The sequence below is a fragment of the Manduca sexta genome, chromosome 10, assembly GCF_014839805.1.
Source record: "Manduca sexta isolate Smith_Timp_Sample1 chromosome 10, JHU_Msex_v1.0, whole genome shotgun sequence".
Classification (NCBI taxonomy): Eukaryota; Metazoa; Arthropoda; class Insecta; order Lepidoptera; family Sphingidae; genus Manduca; species Manduca sexta.
The window spans coordinates 8,265,788-8,286,622 of record NC_051124.1 but is presented as its reverse complement, the minus strand read 5'-3'; the positions used below and the strand labels follow the sequence as shown (position 1 = coordinate 8,286,622).

Sequence of the window (20,835 nt, the reverse complement as noted above, 5' to 3'; positions counted from 1 at the left end):
AATACTAAGTACTAATGGAAAGACAATTATATTCTGTCTATATGTGGAAACTGCATGAAAATTCATTCAGCAGTTTCGGAGATATGCGCTAACAAACAAAAAGAATCATAGTTTTATTTCAATGTCTTACATTCGTGGAAACATAAGAAATCATAATACTTGCACTCTCGACATCCTAAACCAGCAGTATATGATCTAACATTATTGCATTACGTGAGAAACAAGGAAATAAAGTAATATATTTTATTATTGTTTAACTTATTTTGCAAACTGCTATAACTGACTTTGCATTATGGTATCAATGAATTCCATTATATTTGATACCATTGTAACGCAAACATGGACTAAGATATACCTCGTATATGCAAGTAAATAATTACGTATTTAGAAGCTCACTTGTGCGTGTATTGCTCATTTGGTATGTATTGCAAAAAATACAGTATACTTCCCAAAAAAACTCTTTAAATTTCGTAACTCAGATTGTTTCCCCGTTCATTTTTTAAGTATAATATTCAGTAACAATTCCGCAATACGAAAAAAATTTTAAACATGTACAAAAGATCAAAGATAAACTGCAAGGAATTTTAATTAATACAATGAACAGAAAGGATTACTAACATGAGTGAGAATTATAATACTTGCGGTGCGGCTACTTGCAACAGGTTCTCAGTTCTCGGAAAGTGACACATACTCCAGAGATGTTTGAATTTCGTCCGCCTTTCAACTCTGTAATGTTTGATTTAACGCCAAATATTGGTTAACTATCCAACTTCGTATACAGTGTACTAAAGTTGTATTCAATGCTACGACAATCATCGCGGTGTGGCTCTACGCAAGCCACATATGAGTAAAGCATTCTAAAAATAGCCCACTGCCAGGGATGGGTGTAGCGATAACTGGACTAACTCAGCCGAGCTGGTCATATCTACCACACCGCGTCCAAATATAGCATGAGAATGAATAGAGACACAAAATTAATGCATAACGCGTACGCGCCGCGTATCCATGTATTGCAATTCTTATTTATAGATTCCGAGAAATTCGACTTAATTGTGTTCGTTTTCAAATAAACTATGGTTTCGTGCGAAAAATTGTAATTAACTCACGTAATGTAAGCATTGTTAATTTTAATTTCTTGCGAATGTAACAGTGGGGCGGTAAACATGTCTGTTTGACAAGAATAATGTTTCTTAAAACTCTTACTTGAAATAAATGTTTTGCAATTTTAAATGTGCTACCTGTATTGAACATAACTTATTAAGATATTTTACGATACTGCATATGAAAGACCATTAGGGTTATGAGATATAAAAGGTATGTTTTATTTGGAGATATTTTTTCATCGAAAAAACGCAAAAAATACTATGCACTAATAATGTTGTTTCTCAATAATATAGGTATTTAGGTGTTGCTCACGGCTTCGCCCGAATCAAATGACTTTACCGCTTCTCACCAGCGCCTTCTAATTAAACAATTCCATAATTTTCTATTGGAAGCAGATTACTAGGATAAACAGTAAGTAGTCTGTGTGTCCATGCGTGGTCTACCGATGTGCCAAATTTCATCCAAATCCGTCTAGTTGATTCTACGTTTAGTTTTACAAACATACAAAGGTTCCCATATACTTTCACATCTATACATATTATAAAACAAAGTCTCCTTTTCTGTCTGTCTATATGTTATTGATTTTCTCAAAATCTACTAAACGGATTTTTATGAAATTTGGTATAACACTCTGACAATGTTTAAAGTTTTAATATGGAGCAAAATGTCATCTTTAAAATTACGTCATTTATCGACGCGCCTCTCAATTCAGCTGATGGCTTCAATTATAAAAGCATTTCGCACCATGCCTCGAGAACCAAGATGAAATCTTTATGCAGCAATATTACAGACGGCATTTATTAGTTAAAATGCTTCTGTGTGGTATTTTAGGAAGAATTTAATATCCATCAACTCTAATACAAACTATTTAAAACAAGGATAATTTTTTTGCAAGTTTCACGTAGTAAAGTAATTGTATGTTAGTCATAAGTACTAGTTATTAGGTTAAGAGGAAGAAATAATAATTAGGAATAATATTTTTATTCGAAAGATTTTAATACAATTTACTTTTGGGTAATAATATTTTTACTTGATTTGCTTCGGTAAATGTTTTTAATAATACATCGTCTAACGCGTGCATTAAGTTTCAAACCATTTTAAACCATAGTACCACTGCTAAAAAGTTGTTAATTGTCCGTCTAAAATATCGCATGCGAAACGAGATCATCCTTTAATGAACTACCAGAATTTACTTTCTTGCCCAAAGTGCTAAATGATGTACTCAAGAACACGAACAGTAAAAAGATAAAGAGTTTTCACGCGAACACACCGCACGCACTAAAATAAAGACAAGAAGTTTTGTATTGAAATTGGTGTTCAGATCACACACACACACAACATCACGCATTTATTCCTGGAGGGGTATGCATAGGCGCAACCAGGGCACCCACTTTTCGCCAAGTGTGTTCCGTAACATGATGTGATAGGGGCGAGCCTATCGCCATTTCGGGCACAAATTATAGACTCCAGGCTGATACTGAGCAGAAAAACCCAAATATCACTTTGCCCGACCCGCGATTCGAACCCAGAACCTCAGAGCGCTGCCGTACCGAGGCAGTAGTGTCCAGATGAACATAATAAAGGCAATTTAATAATCAAGTGAAAAGCAATCAACATGAACTACACGAATGAGTGAAAGACATAATTTGCGACATCTAGAATGTTAAATAAATATTTATGAAGATTGGAGATATTATATTTAATTATTACACACTAATGTTGTTACATACTTTAACATAATAGCCAGTGTAACTACTGGACATAATAAAACTTAACACCTCATCTCTGGATGGCGAACGCAGTGGAATACCACTTTGTAATTCAAGGTGTTGGGTGGCGTTTTGACTGTTTATGGGCGGTTATATCGCGTACCATTAGGCGAACAGAAGTCATTCAATAAAAAAACAACAACATAATCGTAAAGATTTCCGTTCTAGTCATATTAGCGAAGATCTCCGTTAAAAAACGTACACACAATATTTTAAAGAAGCCATTAATTTTATGCGCGTTTTAATGCTAATGTAAATTGACTAAAAATAGAAACCAGGCCGCAGTTAAGGCGTTTGTAAAAAGAATTGAAGTAAAATGTTGATTTAAATATTTAGTCAAGGACACATTTAAATATTATGTTCCACATATACTAATTTTAATTGTATAACTTTAACTTTTTCTTATAATATTCTAATTACTTATTTAAAAGATTTTGCAATTGCGTTGAGTATAAAATATGGTTAATAATAATGTGGCACTAAATAATGTACTATTATTGTGAATTACATGTCTTCTATTATAGATTTCGTTGAATTTAAAACATCCATTTATTCGGGTCGTTGACCTCAAAACACGTGCGTAAACTTGCCAGAATAAAATTGTATAGATGGTATCACCTTTGGGTGAGTGACATTAAAGTATTGATTGACTCTCAACGACTTCGATAAATAATTAATTCTTATGGTTTTGCAAATGTTAGACATTGAATTTAAACTATTTTCCAGACTTTACACCTTTCATAGTCACGGGAGGTCTTCGAAACGTTGGGAGAAAATTATAACATAAAAATCTATAAATGAAAAATGCGTAAATGACTATAAGCTAGTATTAGATAGTCTAGTAAGATTAGGACATCTGCTAAAACTAGGGCCTTAATTAAATCAGCGACCTGGGTAGGTATGTCTTTGAAAAAAATATTTTCATAAGTAACTGTTGTAAAGCGCTATTTTCAAGAAGATAATTATGTGATTTCATTTAGAAATGCAATGCCAAAATGAACAATATACTGACATCGGTTTGGTACAATTTGATAGGACAAGAAGTCATAACATAATAATATATCAATAGTATGTAGTTGATTGCTCGTTAATTAAAATATAAAATTCTGGAGTTCTCTCTTACTCACAGCCACACAGTAAAACAAATAAATTTGTTAAAAGTACACTACACAAAACGTCTACAATAATTTAGTAGATCAGCTAATTTTCTTTAGCAATGAAGAGTCATATTATGACGTCAATTACTGAACATTAGCATAGATAAAATTCTCCACAGATACCCAGACCTACCATCTAATTTAATTCTTAAGCTTAAAACTTACATTACTTTCGACGAAGTTAAAAAATATTAAATTTGATAACCATTTAATTATAATATAGGCGTTGAACACGACGAGGGTTAATGTATGATTAAGTCAGACTGCATGTAACAACAAATCCGAGTTTTAACAAATCTATATATTTTTATTGAGTATATAATGTATAATGATAAATCTTAGTTATATTACCAAATATTATGAAAGCGTAAAGTTTTATGATGTAGATTTGAAGATTGTAATGTTAAGATATGTATTTTTTAGATAGTCTGTAATCTGAACGTTTTAAAATTAATTTTAACATATAGATATATCATAATTTCAATATATTATCTGGGAAAGGTTGCGGGACAGCAAAAAAACAAAGAAAACAATATTCTTATAAGTCGTCTAAATTAAGGTACTGAATCAATGACTTACCATGAATGAATGAGTGATAATATGATATATATTGCTTACAGAAAGTGTAGTTAATTAAGAGCTAATACGTAAACCCACATATAAACTTTAAAACAATAACGATTGTGAACGAAGTGTACCGTGTCTTATGTAGGACGAAATTTAAATAATTATCACTAACTGCGAGTTAATGTTAGCAGCTTCTGCCAATACTTAGTGACAAAGTGTTGTCGATGCAAATTAATCACAATCAAGGTTCGAGTTGAATGTTTATGAAGAAAAACAAATGTATGTTTGGGAAGCAATTATTTTTTCACGAGCCATGAGTAAAGGTTACAAGTTAATAAATACTATAACATATAAAATGTAACGCTTAAACATCATACATTTGCTGGTGGTAGAATATTATATATCCGCCCGGATAGCGACCACCGTACACAAGGGGTTAAAACCCGCCATAGTCGCATATATACGTGTCGCGTTCCGGGATCAGCCTGTGTATATCCCGGTTCCAACAGGCATGACTGGCGAGAGATAATTAGCCCTAGAGGTGTCTACTCTCTAGGGCTAATTATCTCTCGTCAGTCGATATTCTATTGGACTTGCTCAACTTACCATTAGGTTCACAGAGGTCGCATTTCTATGCCTGTATAAAAAATGCGTTAAAAATATTTGAAATCTTAAGATTGCAATCTGGTTCTTCCATACATATTTTGTACGTTACGTATCTAATAATAACACAGACAGGTCGAAGATTTGATTATTTTTTTTTTTATTATTTTCGTTCGCACATTTGATGTATAGCTACTGCGGGTTTTATCTCTATTTATTTGCACAGAGGCGGTAAATGTCAAGATAGTCTAGATATGAAAATTGAAATAATGTTAAACATATTTCTGGCAACAGATTTTGAAAGGCGATTAATACGTTTGTGGGTTTTACATAAATCTTAAAATATATCTAAATAGTTGTAATATTTGAACACCTCCGCAAATGCATTTAATAATTCAGCTAACAGTTCATTAAATTTATCTCTGATAGCCTCTTTGGTACGTCTCAAAGGCGAAGTTATTTCGCAATAAGTGCCAACTTCCTACCATTCTTGATCCACGGACTTTGTTTTAGTACTTGAGTTAACATCAACAAGTTACAAGACAATGCTCTTTAAGTAACTATTTACGATGTTCTATTTTTAACCTACGTTGTAAATAACATGATCAATTTGCTCGACATAATACTTTGATTGTAGTGTCTATTGTTTTAAATCTATGCTATATCTAAATGTAAAAAATGCATGTAATCCACCATTACTAAATTTAACATTAAAATCCCCAAACAGCAAAATACAAGCTATAACAAACTTACGGACGATTTTCCTTTAATCAACATTACTAAAATGTCCAGAAACAGGAAAACAATACTAGATATTGAACGCAGTAAACTTTTTAAACCTTTATGTTTACCATCAAACATGACTCAAGTTTTAAGGTACAAACTCCATTGTATGCTACGATTAGTTCAATTAAAACAAGTCGCCATTACCGTCCTAAAGTCTACTATAAACTAGTATGTGACGTAACAGTACACGTGGAATTTTAATACGTACGGTCGAGGTGGAATATCTCACGTTTCATTTAAAGGTCATGACTTAAAATTGCATCGATAACAATATATTGTGGCAGATTAATGATTTTGAAAAGTCGGTACGCAATTAAAGGGTTACAGAGAGAGTTATGAAATGGTGTGTGTTCTTATTTTAAATGTAATAGTTCACGGAAGAATCAATGCTGTTAATTTAATCAATAAGGATAAAAGAAAAATAAATGCCCTACCTGATCCAGTGTTTCGAAAGTAAGAAACAACAAACCATATATTTTGAGAATGAAAATTATAAATATATTAAAGAAAAAATTATTAAAGAAATAAAATACATTGAATTGAAGAGCCATTTTTTCAGTCAAAAATGACTTTAATATTACACTAAACGAATTTATTTTAACTCATAATAGTATAAGAATGAATAGACAATCACTGTACATTATAAAAACCCATCATAATGTCTTACTTCCCAACTTGCATTCCGGGTTCAACTAGCGCGCACTATGTAAACCCAACAAAAAACCGGCAGAAATCTGCTGGCCGTCCAGGCTGACAGTCATTCGGTAGTGGATATTAATTTTTACTGCAATACACTTCCATCAGGAGTGAGAACAAAACAAAAATACAAAACTGATTTAATTAAAATTCAGTCCAAAAATGAGTGCGCTAATAAGTGTGTTGACTGGTTTTTTGATTTATGTTCAGTGAGCGTTATACAGGTTCTAGAACGAATGTTCAAAACCTCTCAATCGTCTTAAACCCGAAAGCCACACATATATCATGCCTTTTTATGGGCAGAGAGAGGTGGTATCACACTCACATCTCAAGCTATATCGAGTCTTATACTATGAAGGACTATGACATTTGCCAAGCTAATTCCAGACTCTGGTTTTACAGTAGAATACCCAACATCACGTTGCCAAACCTAATAATCAAATCCGAAACCGAAAAGACGTTGTGGTCGTCGAAATAAAAGTAATGGAAAATATTCTCAGTCCGTGATGTATAAAGGAATTATCACATTGTTTATCTCACGTGTCAGTGATTTGAACTTGTTGTTATGTGCTCAAACATCACTCGTAATGATAATAAGGCGATAGAAGCAGACTCCTTAGGTAAATTCTAGATAAGATTCAGACTATACAAACATTTGCGTCACCACATTTCGGTGAAATAAACAAAGTGTTCAAAGCTGTAGCTGATAAATTACCTATTTTATGGGACTGTACTGTTTGAATAGGTACTAGATGTTTACGAATGCTATATCGTTTCTAATAGAACATCAAAGAAAGTTTAAAGGAGTAACATTTTATTGCGAGAACTTGTTGATACCAACGATTGAACGAAACAATAAAAATTTATTGTTTTTAAATTGGTGATTCTCTGTCTATTCGGTACTTCATCTCTTTTGAAGTGGTGAAAGTAATTTGGACTTTATAACTCTGTTTATCTTGTTAAGCTAAACAATTTCCTTTAAATATCATTGACACCAAATATTTGTCCACAAATTATTGCTCATTGTGTCACCAGCAATAAGTCTATAAACCATATTTCCATATTTCACAATAAGCATACCTATATCTAATATCTTAAATCTAAAGCAATTTTTATTACACTCAAAGTGCTGCTCACGGCTGCGAGAAAGACTTTTCTCATTACAAAAGGACCGAAATCACTGTAGCGTTCCATTACGCCATCGATACGACCACAGATCTATCTATTTGAATTTCAATTATTTCCCTGTGAAGCCAATTCCCGGGAAAAAAAATCCCATGTGTTAATCCAGGACATGGTCTATGAGTGGACAAATTTCTTTTCAAATCCGTTCAGTCGTTTCTGCGTTTACTTCTAACAAACATCAAAACATTTTTACAAATTATCACTTTTATAATATTAGTAAGATTGTCCACAGTTATTGCTAAGGGGCCTTTCAAGTATTACGTAACGCAATTTAAGGAGGAAGGGGGATCTTGTAAAACATTACGGCTAGTTACATGGGGGGGGTCTCAAAAATCTTCAAAAATAGCGTTACGTAATACTTGAACGGTCCCTTACGTAATACTAGAACGACCCCTAAGGATATACACTAAACACCTCAATATTTCAACCAAAGCCACAGGGGTTCGACAGTGGTGTCATGACGGTAACCTGTCACTATTAATGTAGTTTAAGGATGATAGATGTTCTGCATTGTCACGAGTAACACAATGAGCGATTGCCGCTTATATTTCAGTCTGGAATAACTTAAATTCTGCTTCTATATATTTGACAACAATAAAATCCTTTTACAATGTAACATCTAATAGGTAAAAAGTGTTTGCTTTGGAATTATCAAGTCTTGTATGAACATTTGCTAGTGCTAAAAAAGTTGTACAAATAATTTTTGCACGTTGCATTTATGAGTATATTCCGTATAATATATGAATATGTTAATGAAAAGTATCGCTTTAACAAGGCGTTTAATATTAAAGACCTAGTGGTTAAGAATCAAAATGATTATTAAATAAGTTATTTTGGAAATATCTTTAAATTAATTACACAAAAATCGAGGGAATCAGGTAAATATTCACTTAATAGGGATAGATGAGTACTAACCGATACACAACAATAAATCTGTTACTTTATTCGGCTTTGGTAAGACAGTGGTAATATCATAGTATATCTAGTTCCACCATTCCATACTTAAAACTGTTCACAACGAGTCTACCAAGCAAAAAGTATTCAAACTTCACTATTTTAAAATTTCCTCATATTTTTTTATATTCCCATATGATTTCTATTAGTCAGAATCGACCTTCGAAAGTCTTCCGCAGTTTATAATTAAAATAGCTCTCTGTTATATGTATTGACGTTATGTTCTGGCCAACTGTTTGGCTAAATAACAATAATAACATCAATCAATCGGGTACCTCTGTGGCGTCAAATCATAGAAATTAATAGCCCTATCGGAAATGATGCGGAATGAAAGCCAAAATCTACAGGTAGATAAACTAAACATTGTCTAACTGGCATGATGCCATACAAACGTGTATTATGGCTAGGCGAAGAAAAATAAAACTCAAATACTTTTTAAAGCGACATAAAACTTTCCGAACGGAGATTTCGTATACATAAAACTGAAGTACGATTAATGGTACATATAAATTCGCAGATAACAGTATGTTAATGTCAGTAGCACGCAAAATTTCCTCTGGTGAGATAATACTTTCTATATGTTCTGTTATTTTTATTGAATATGTAGGAAACTGAATAGCTGGCTTGCAGCCATCGACATGCCGATGGTTAGACACATCCTTTTCCTTCGATGAAATATGATGTCAGAATGAAACAATATTCTTGCGACGTCTTCAATAATTATAGACGTAAGGTCATTATAGCAGCGGGTTGATGCAATAACGTATTCATGCTATTTGTTAGGGATGACAGTTATACTAAAAAAAAAACGATTCTATTCAGAGATTTATGCAAAAAGGGCCTGACTTCTTATAAACACTGCAAAGGGCAGCACCGTTCCTCAGCTGAGCGATAAAGAAAAGTTAAAAGACAATATGAAGCATACCCATTGCACAAGAGTCCTCAATGAACAGTAGATAAATCTCAAGATGTCAATAACAACTGATGAAGTTCAAGCGATTAATAATATATAAAACGGTTAGTCGCTTCTAAAGAATTAAAAATAAGACTACAACAACCTCGTGATGCATTACTGCAATTTGCAAGTCATGTTTTGGGATTGCCACGTATTCAAGTAATTCGCCGTCTAGTATAATTACGATCAATAAGAAAAATAATAAGAACCTTTTATTGATTATCATTATTGAATTGCACTGCGTTTCCAGTCAAGTTAGATTAAGTCGAGCTAAGTAACCGAGCCAGGATAAAAATATTGCGACATACTTTATAAGAGGGAAACCTGCCGCTACATCAAACCTAATTTATCAAGTGGCTTTACTTTACCCATAACTTCGTGATAAACTCGACGTAGAGCATGTAATTTCATTAAACTGAACAGGTCCGCCGCGAGATGTAATAAAATACTAAATAAACCAAGTCATTATCTAAAACTCCCGCTAATTACAGCTTCCATTACAGCCTGAGAGCAAAGAAAGTAAGTAGATAAGCTGAATACACAAACTGGTCCTACAAAGGCGACCGCAGTTCATTCATACTGACGGTATTTCCAAAGGTGTTTTGCACATAATAACAAGTTTAGCGAATCCGATTGAATGTAAATCGTATTTTAACATTAATGCGAAGCAGAACGTGGTGTTAGCCGCTCTGTAAAACTTCATCGAACGTGTCCGAAATTTCGTCTTCGCAACATTAGAAGGAACAGGACTTACAAAAGATCACGCGACCGTGATCATTGCGAATTGCAAAATTATTCGCGTACGTGAATAATTTTTAAAAATGTATCCATACATTCTAATTGGATTGAAATAGTACGATTAGTTGCAATAAACGTATTAGTATGCTGAGTTGAGCTTGACACGATCTGATCTGGTGTTTCCTAACATCGGGCCCAGGCATTACAATGACACCACTGTAGCTATACATTACGCGACTTAAATATTTTCGACAACATTAAGCGAATTTTCATTGTAACAGTGTCCTTTTGACATAGCAACTTCATCAGTAGTGGTATGCTAACTGTGAAGTCAAATATTAAAGATGTTATAAGTCAGATCCAGCAAAGCATTCTAATATTTTGACAAGCTCTCTAATTATGATTTGTTGAAATTAGGAATATATCCTGCCATGAAAGACTCGAACTGACTGCTTTTAAATTTTTATGTTCATGAGGTCCCTCTCATTGCAAAGCAGGAATCAAGGAGTAAATAAATGCGAATTCCAAAAAATATACAGCCGAATGGAAAACCTCCTTTTTTTGAAGACGGTTAAAACAGTTTTAGTTATACATAAATACGTGTAAGCGTATTGGTTTATTTATTGCTTAATTTAAAAAATGTGATCCTTATTACAAACTCTTATCTATATCACTATCTTTAATAACTACTTACTTTTACCTTTAGTAATATTATATTGAGCAACAAAGACTACGTTAACTTAGGGTTTCATTTCCATATTTGTCATCGCTTCATTTCTTCTAACAACGAGGTCACACCAACTGGTTTGAATCATACATGTCCTTAACCGAAGAATAATACAAGTTACAAAACGAATCGAACAAGAGTACCAAATCAACTCCATTCAATACAGAAACATCTTGAAAGAATTATTCTTGAATTATTTATAATAAACTAGCTTTTTCTCGCGGCTAGGCCCGCGTGAAGGAGTTTTCCGGGATAAAAGTCCCGGGATAGAAATAGCGGGATAATATAGCCCATAAAGTTCCAATTCCATTCCAATTTTCCAAACCAAATTTCATAAAAATCGATTCGGTAAATTTTGAGAAAATCGATCACATACAGATGGACAGCTTGTGGGGACTTTGTTTTATAATATGTATAGACGTAAAACGCACGTAAAGACGTTAAATGCAAATCTATATAAACTGGAGAGGTAACTACTGGTGTTATACAGTTTACGCTACTTTTAACAGAATTATCAAGTTATGAGCAATAAAATATTGCATTTGCATTTGAACAATTTTAACAGTAACATAACAAAATGTATCAAATAAGAATGCGCAATACGTCTTATAAGGAACCTGTTAATCAATAAGACACCTAGTTCTCTGCAAATTACGTAATTCGACACAAAAATAGAATCTTCTATTGAAAGTATTTATTTATAATTTTTGCTGGTGGTAGGATATATGTTATATCCACCCGGATAGCGACCACGGCACGCAAGATATAAAACCCGCCATAGTTGCCCACGTAAGTGTGTCGCGTTCCGGGATCAGCCTGTGTCAGTTCTAACAGGCCGGCATAATTGTGTCGACTGTCGAGGGGTAATCATCTCTCATCAGTCGACATTTTATTCGACCCCACTTTACTTACCATGGTCCAGTGGAATCACTTTTCCGTGCAAATATGTATAAAAAAATTGAAAACTAATAAATGAAATTATCTGCGATACCAAGTATTCTGCTTTCTTCTATCTACGCCGTTTTATGTGTTTTGGTTTAAAGTAAATACTAAACCATACGTATGTTGACATATGATTAAGCGGGTAGCGCGAGGTAACACTAAATAAGCATTGTGTTAAATACAATTTAATGTCTAATAATTCGCCTTTTTAACAAATGCCATTAACTTTAACTGTCTAATTAGCATTACTTAAAGCGGAAGTCTAGCTAAAATTCTAGAACCAGAATCAACTCATACGCAGCTTTAGATTGTAGTTAACAAAGCTAAAATAGATATAGCTATATAACATATACAGCTAGAATACTTATGTATTAATTAAACACATTGCTCGTGATATATAAAATGTCTAGGTAAAGTGTAAATGTGATGTTATGCAATATAATCAACACTTTATGTATTTTAAAAGGCTAAATTATGCAGAATGTTAGCATTTTTATCTATAGCACTGAACGACTGAGTAACCAATCGTATTTTAATTAAGGAAGACAATCTAGATATGAATAATTAAAAATCTTTTGATAAATATATTTGATTGTGTTCTGTTTTATGCATTTTATAAATAAATTTTAAACGTTTGCCTGATGGTAGCACCACGTATACACTGCAACATTATAAAGTATTCTATGAAATTGCAATGTGCTCGTCATTCTGAGACATTGACAACCTTTCTACACCATGTGACATAAGGTGTAATTTCGACAGAAAAAGCAGTTGTGCACATAAAATTCCTATTGTCTACATAGCTTATACTTAACATGATTGAAAAGACACGTTAATGAAATATTGTGCTTATCATAAATTAATATTTATGAGAATATAATTAGAGAAAATCTATAAATGAAACAAAGCTATCTGACCACAATTATATTTCGTAAAGCCGAATAATAACAGTTTCTATAAAATACTTCAAACTGTAACAATATCTACGACAACAGACAATGAAGTCGTATATATACAGATTTATTTAACATACGGGACTCCAACGACTTTGTTGCTTGCGTGCAACGTGCGAATAGTCAGACGATGCACAAAATTTCTTCGAATCAATAGACGACAGCGACATGAAAGTTTTACGAGCCGATTATAACCACATAATGGATTTCCTAATCCAATATCGATTGTATAAAAATATTTTACCATACCAGTTCGCCATTCGACACACGTTAGTACCTCGAATGGTCGTTATTTATCCGAATCACGTGTACTGACGAAGTAATACATTACACGTTTTGCATAGTTGCATTATTCATGCCGCATGCCGACTTAGGGTGCCATTCGAAAGAAAAATTAGGTTGCTTTATAGTTTTTTTCGGGCTAGGAACGTGTGTTTAGAACACTAAACTGTGGTGTAATCGAATGGCAAAGCAAAGTAGGCGATGCCGTATTTGGATCTGCCAAAACAGCTTCAGTCATGTATTTGGATTGGTAATGAAGGAATCAATATGATTTTTTGTTACTCTTTGAATTTAGCAAACGAAATGTGACAGTTACAATAACTTTTTAGTGGATACAGAAACAAGACATTTCTAGAGACAGTACATTGAATAAAAATAATTCATTGACTCTGTAACGGAAAGCCGCAATAAGTAAAAGAAACCTTTCAACAAATCACTTGAATAATAATAGTCACTTGTCTACACAATTACATATAATAACAAAATTAACACCAACAACTAACGACGCGATTTTAATGTCTTTATTAATACGACAGATGTCATCAAAAGTAGCTGTTAAGTCGAAATAACCGCTTCAATCTATTTTTAACGCATCGTTAACTGCACAACAGACCTTGATACCAAATAAAATCGCCCATCTATTTTTAATATCAATATCAGCGGTCAAAACAACTAAGTTGACCTTTTTATAACAAATAGATTCATATACTGCGGTTAGCAAACAACCCAACGAGATTATTGAAACGAGAATTCAATATTATTATCATTTCCAATTAACGATATGATATATTTTATTGAAACATAAATACGTTAAACGTTTTGCTTCGAACGGCACGGACATCGTACATTTATATTTAATTCAATTCAATTTTAAACCGCAAATGTTAACGCTATTTCTTTTCCATTTTTGTTTCAAAGATGGTTTAGGCATCGGGCTGAGGCTGTCAACTTGTTGCTGAGAAACACTAGACTAGGAAACTTATAGTTGCTGAAGTTAAAGCAGCAGTCAGTTTCATACTAGTGTAGTGTGTCTCGGCAATAAAGGCTATTTTTACTAAAGTAATTAAGCTGACCTCATACATAATTTTGTTTATAATTACTGTAAAGTCATCGATAGTTAATTGTGGGTTCTGAGCCGGGAATTAGAAATATTAATTTTAAATATTAACCTGTTTAAATTATGTTACTTGATTTTAAGTTTTGTTATTGCAACTATGTTCATTAGATTTTCGTCATTCACAAACATTGATTAAGATATATTATAAATTAATAATTTTAAATTTATAGAATGAGCATTAATCTTAATTATAAGTTTCGAATTTATAATTAACATAAATCAAAGCTATGTTCTTTGATTTTAACTTTGCTTCTTATCGTAAAACAGGATACCCAACAGGAGTAAAGTAAAGTTCGCTACCATATTTATATCTAGTCTCTTTGCCAGCATTGTCTTTTTATCAGAATAAATACATTAACTCGTTTAATAATTTTGAGCCATTTTCGTGTATCGCCGAGGTCAACTAATTTTGTACTCTTAAAAATAACACCTTATAATTAATTGCCAATTTAATATTATAGACAATCGATCCGTAAAAAAATTTGAGAATATAATAATTTAGGCGATTTTAGACGCGAAAGGAAAAGGATATTTAATATAATGACTTACGGAAATAGAAATGAGTAAATAATCGTACGTAATAGTAATATAAAAACCAGTTTGTAAAAACTTTAAATATGTTTTTTAAGAAATAAACACAGCAATCGCTGAACAGATTTAGATGAAATATGGCATACACATAGACCATATTCTGGATTAACATAATATAAGCTACATTTTAAAATACGTAGACTATTGAACTTTTATCACAGGAAAGATGAACACGTATGACGTAGTAATTATTATGAAATATAAGTAGTTAAGAACATTAACTACATCACCAATATAGAATTAAATACACCGTATAAATAAAAAAAAATATATCGGATCGGACATCAAAGCTGCCGTTCGAAGTTGATAAAAGAGAGGACGATAGTATATCATCATACATTTATTGATTTGCTGCGTATCGTGTCAAACGTAACCATAGAGGTAACTTCCTATATAATATTTCAAGGTCGCATAATTGTGTACAAAATGATAAAACACGCAACAAGAACAGTTAATATTCATATTTCTAACGTAATTGGAACTTTAATGTCTTGGGATGTACAATCGGCGTGGAATTAGTTAGTTTATTCGATCAAAATTAATTCAAGCTACAAAACATTCGATATATTTCATCAATAACATGTTAGATGCGAAAACTATCGGATAAATGCTTTATAATATTGTAGCATTAAGAATGGAAAAATTGGTAATGATAAAACATCTTACGGTGACTGATAGGGCCCAATAAAAATCCTTATATTTGATTATTGTAGATATGTAAGCGTGAAGTAATACATGTCCACGGACGTTTTTATCTATTCGATAGGAATTGACAAAAACAAAGGTTTAATTACATAGATGATTAATAGACTAATGTTTGATTGGAAATAGTTGCGAATTTATAGTTGGTACACGTGGAAAAAATGTTTCGCCCATCAGCGTAATTAGCTTGAAATAGATAATGAAAACTGCGTAATTGGATCGTGTAAGAACGTCTTGGATTTAATTCCAAGAAGATTAAAATTGGTCGAATACAAATTGTATATAATGTTAGTTGCTTCGCAGACGGATTTGGATATGCGGTAAAAACTTACCACCGGTCACTATAGAATAATGAAACTTTATAAGCATTATTTCAATAACATGTGTCAAGGCTTCATCAAAATTTTTACAAAGTTTAGTTACATCTCTACCCCACACTGTAGAGATGCAACCGTGAACTTATGTTTACGAATCATATTTTGACCTGACTGAACTTTATAAAGAATTGCCACTTATATTTCAACATAATTGCTACTTAGAAAAATGTTTAGGTACGTATCATGCAATTTGATACTGTACATGTCTAACTAGATACCTAGGTAGCTATGTTTCTATAGTTAACTCTAGTTTATAAACTTTATAGACCATACAAAAGTATTATAACACAGACTTCGTTCGTTCTTTAAATAATTCCAATGTGTTCATGAGCAAATTACTCCATTCTTCGATAATAAAAGATAGTTATGAACTCTTTACTCGATATTTTGACAACTCGATAAATCATCTTTATAAATACACGCATGAAATGTTCCGCACTCGATCTTTATTGTTTGGAAAAAAATAGTTAATGTTTGGCTCTTACGGTAAATTATGATTTATTATAAACTGGCAAATCAGGAACTTGGCACGATTGCAGTAGCCACGATTATGATCTAGCGATTTATTTACGAAAAAAAAAAATCTACTAAATAAAATTTCGATGGCTTATAAAACTGCACATGAGAGCCAAAACGTGTGAAGACTGGAGTAGGTTTTTGGAAACATAGGGGATTATATACCTTCGGCTCACGTCTAGAATAGGTTTTATATATGTATACTTTGCTGGGTTAAAAGAAAAAGCTGGTGAATAAAAGATTGAAGTAATGGAATTATTAAGCTGCAGGTAAAATAGAGATTGGGCAACTATGTACTAAGTACTAGAGACGAAAGTACAAAAGTATCAAAGAAAGTTAACTTGAATGAATCAATTTGTCAAACAGTGTTATAGCAACTGTGCGTCATTAATCAAAGTTGTTATTCATTCGCATTTCCTTGATTTATTCACATTTGAAGCAGTTGTTTACCAGTCGGCTCATAAACGTTAATTAATACAAAAATACATGTTTGTCATAAATGTCGACGGTAAACAACGAGCGGTCCGGTAAAATAGTGGCAACAGAGTTTAAACCGAGAACAAACTGCTGATTAACCGCCATTACACTGTGTACTATTTTTAGAATCTGCACAGAGATCACGTCTTTGTCTGCTGTAATATAAATGACTATCAACCGTTTCATGTCTCCGCTCGCGACGGAACTCGGCACGTCGCGTCGCGTCGGGCATCACATCAAAACAATGCATTACATAACCTAAAAACGTGCGTAGACACATCACTCACCTAATTTGTCCCGTAGTATCTTCATTTTTCCAACGTTCATTGCACTAGATAAATACAATTTCACAGTGAGGTTATAAACACGATTGTCTTAATGTCATGTCATGTTGACAGGCGACGTACGGTGTCACCGCGGTAGTTAGGGACGCACGGGAGCATTCCCGGCGCGGTGCTGAATTTTGTCACCGAAAGGCATAGTTTGGGCAGCTAAGTGAGCCGAGGAACGTAACTCGTCTTGGCTTCACGCGGCCAATGAACGGCGCGGCCCGATGCTCCAAGGTCACAGGCGGGCCGGCAGCGGACGCCGACAGAGGGCAGCACGCACGAACAGCAACAGATACGAGCAGCCAGCGCGCTGCCCGTATGGCAACTAACAGAAACACGGTAGGTAGTTAGGTACGCTCCGACATGATGCTCCGATAAGCGGTATTATGGAATAAATAAAAACGCGACGCGATGTGAATAATGAATGAATGAAGACGTACTTTACGTCATTTTATTTTGCTATTAAATTCGGTAGCCGACTTTGGGTGGCAACAAAATATTTTCATAAGTGCCTTGAAATGGAATCTACAAACAAAATTTTGGTATTCAGTTGCAACTTGATTCAATTTCATTACATATTTCCAAAATAATTCATTAGGCAGACATATTTTATTTAAAGAAAAAGCACCCTTAGAAACAACTATTTATCAAAGATATGAATTGAATATTCGATCCGAGAAAAAATAGTTTACAATACTGTACCCGCTACTAGACGTTAGATGGCGCAGTAAATTTTGCTCTTAATACTAATACACTACTGCGCACCAGGTGGTCATTGATCAATCACAGTACTAAAGACATTAGTCCCGGTGCGTCTGATTTATTGGACATGCAATATATTACTTGCTAATCCTATGCTTTACACTGGACACTGAAAGAGATGTTGCCAGTTGTCATCAAATAAATTTAAACGCAAAGCCCAGTCAGTAATTCTTACATTTGATCAAATTCTGGCACTAGACTTAAGTATCATAATTATTAAACAATTTGCAAACTTTCTGACTTGGCGAACGATAGTACTATTTTGGAATAATGAAGAAACCAATTTTATAAGACAATATAGATAGCACCGACCACCCGCGACACTCAGCAACTATGTTGGTATGTCATACCGTCACAAATATGTGATGAAGTGTGTCACTTCAATATAGGCGTTTTCAAGCTAACCTTTACATCTCATGTTTAAAAAAACTAAACTCGTGCTTCGTCGATAAAGCAAAGTAGTAAGACGACTTAGAAAGTAATCTAAGCTTCGTGTATATCGGCGAAGGGCTTTAATCTTTAATACGGACGAAGATGCGGTAAAATCTATTGCAAAGAAGTTATCGTGAATTCAGAGATATGTTTTCTTATGTTGAATGTTAGACATTCATATAAAACTATATTTCCGATTTTATACCGGTTTTTTGTGTTATACTTTTCTCCCGACGTTTCGAAGACTGCAGCCTTCGTGGTCGCGGGGCAGACCATGAAAAAACCGTGTTAAAATCTGAAAAATAGTTTTGTTTTAATATTCATAGGTATCGTTGCGTTGAAACCTTTATCTTTAGTATTGAAGTATTGTTCCTAGTCTAAACAACTTTTCAGAGATGAAACCTCTATCAATTCTCTCTTTCTCTCTCTCTCCTCCTCTCTCTCGTCCTGGCTTTTTATCCCGCATAACAGTGAAGTCATCCTTGTTCACTTTATTATATAAATATATATAATATAATATAATTTAGAATATAATTATGGGATTTTTAAAAAGATGGCGCTGTAAAACATTTTTACCAGTAGCATACATACTTGCATATTATAAAATAAAGTCCTCCGCCACGTGTGTATGTCTCAACTCTCAATGCGATAAACTCAAAAACTACTAAATGGATTTCGATGAAATTTGGTATGCATATAGTTTGAGACCCTGGGAAGAATATTGGCTTTTTATCCCGTCAAAATATATACATATAACGAATTTATATCGCAAAAATCTTTCACGCGAAGCTGCGAGTAAAAGCTAGTAATATTATATTAGAAAAACAAATAAATTCTTTCGCAATACATTATGAACGTCATAATAAATATGTCTTTATTATTAAAAACGATTTTATTACCATCTGTGTTCTCTGTGTAAAATATTTTTTGTGTCTTATGTCATTTCTAATAGCCTTACAGAAATATTTATTTAGAGCAATTTAATTTTAAGAAATATAAAATGTTATTTGGCAGAGAGCTAAAATACAGTATTTATTTTTAGTTAAGGCATGTATTTTTATGTTTGCATTTAAAAATATGATAAATAATAAGATAAGTACCAAAAAAATTGTAAAAAGACTTCGAAGGTGTGGCCGTGTGTAAGCTAGTTGTTTGATCTATCTTATCGGTCATTACGTATGAATGTGTTCTTTAAATAGGTATTATTAGGATGATCCTTAAATTCCCGCAAAAAAGTCATATATTTTATATATACTTGGGATAAGAATACACTTAAAACTTAGCTTCCTTAAATAGGTTCCCCGAATAACTAACATACTGTATATACAAATTATGTTGTCCTAAAATATTGTAAAGATGTCTTATCATCACATATATTTTTGCAAAACACATCGACTATTATTGTCGACTATTATGAGGTCTCTGAACTCAGACTTTTTTTATTCGCTGCTTCTTTATGTATATTATTGAAACAATTACTGAATCTATTGGATTAAAATTAGCATTGATGATAGTTGAATTTGAATATGCTAAAGATTATCGCGGTATAATATAGGTAAGTAACATGGTATAGAATGCTCTATGCTGATGGTTTTAATGCCTGATTGCACAATGTTGCTTGACGTCAGAAGTATTTTAAGTCTATTAGTTAAAAGATAGAATAAGACGTTTACTTGTGTGTAAAAGTGGAATTTCGTTTGGAATAATGTTACTAATTGTATGTCCAATAAATTCTGACAAGAAGTTAAATAATACAGGTCTCAGTTAGGGTTACCAAATGTGAGAAATATTTCGGATATAACCAATTGTAAAACTACTTCGCTTTATTAAAAAATATACGTTATCTATTGCCGGAAAATTGTATTTCGTTTATCGATTTATGTATTTATCTCTGAAGTATCACATCAGATTGACAATATTTTGACGCTATATTAAAAATTCCTACCCATGGTCTGTATTTTTTTTTTTTAATTTCTCTATTATGTTTTGGACGATCTACAATATTGGACCGTAAAATTTTGGGAGTAACAACCATAACCACACCGGGCCATTTTGCGTTGGCGAACGCGTGGGCGTGATACTAGCTAGCTTATAATAATAGCGGTCAATTTTAT

The 20,835-nt window shown here is 33.0% G+C and overlaps 1 protein-coding gene across 1 annotated transcript in view; it reads right to left on the bottom strand.

Annotated features, from left to right (window-relative positions):
• Positions 1 to 17,866, bottom strand: part of LOC115455815 (cGMP-dependent protein kinase, isozyme 2 forms cD4/T1/T3A/T3B) — a 189,474-nt gene extending 171,608 nt beyond the window's left edge. Inside the window, exon 1 of the mRNA XM_037437123.1 lies at positions 17,486 to 17,866. The gene's annotated coding sequence lies outside the window, so the exon portion shown is untranslated. The remainder of the gene's footprint in view (positions 1 to 17,485) is intronic.
• Positions 17,867 to 20,835: the final 2,969 nt, after the last annotated feature.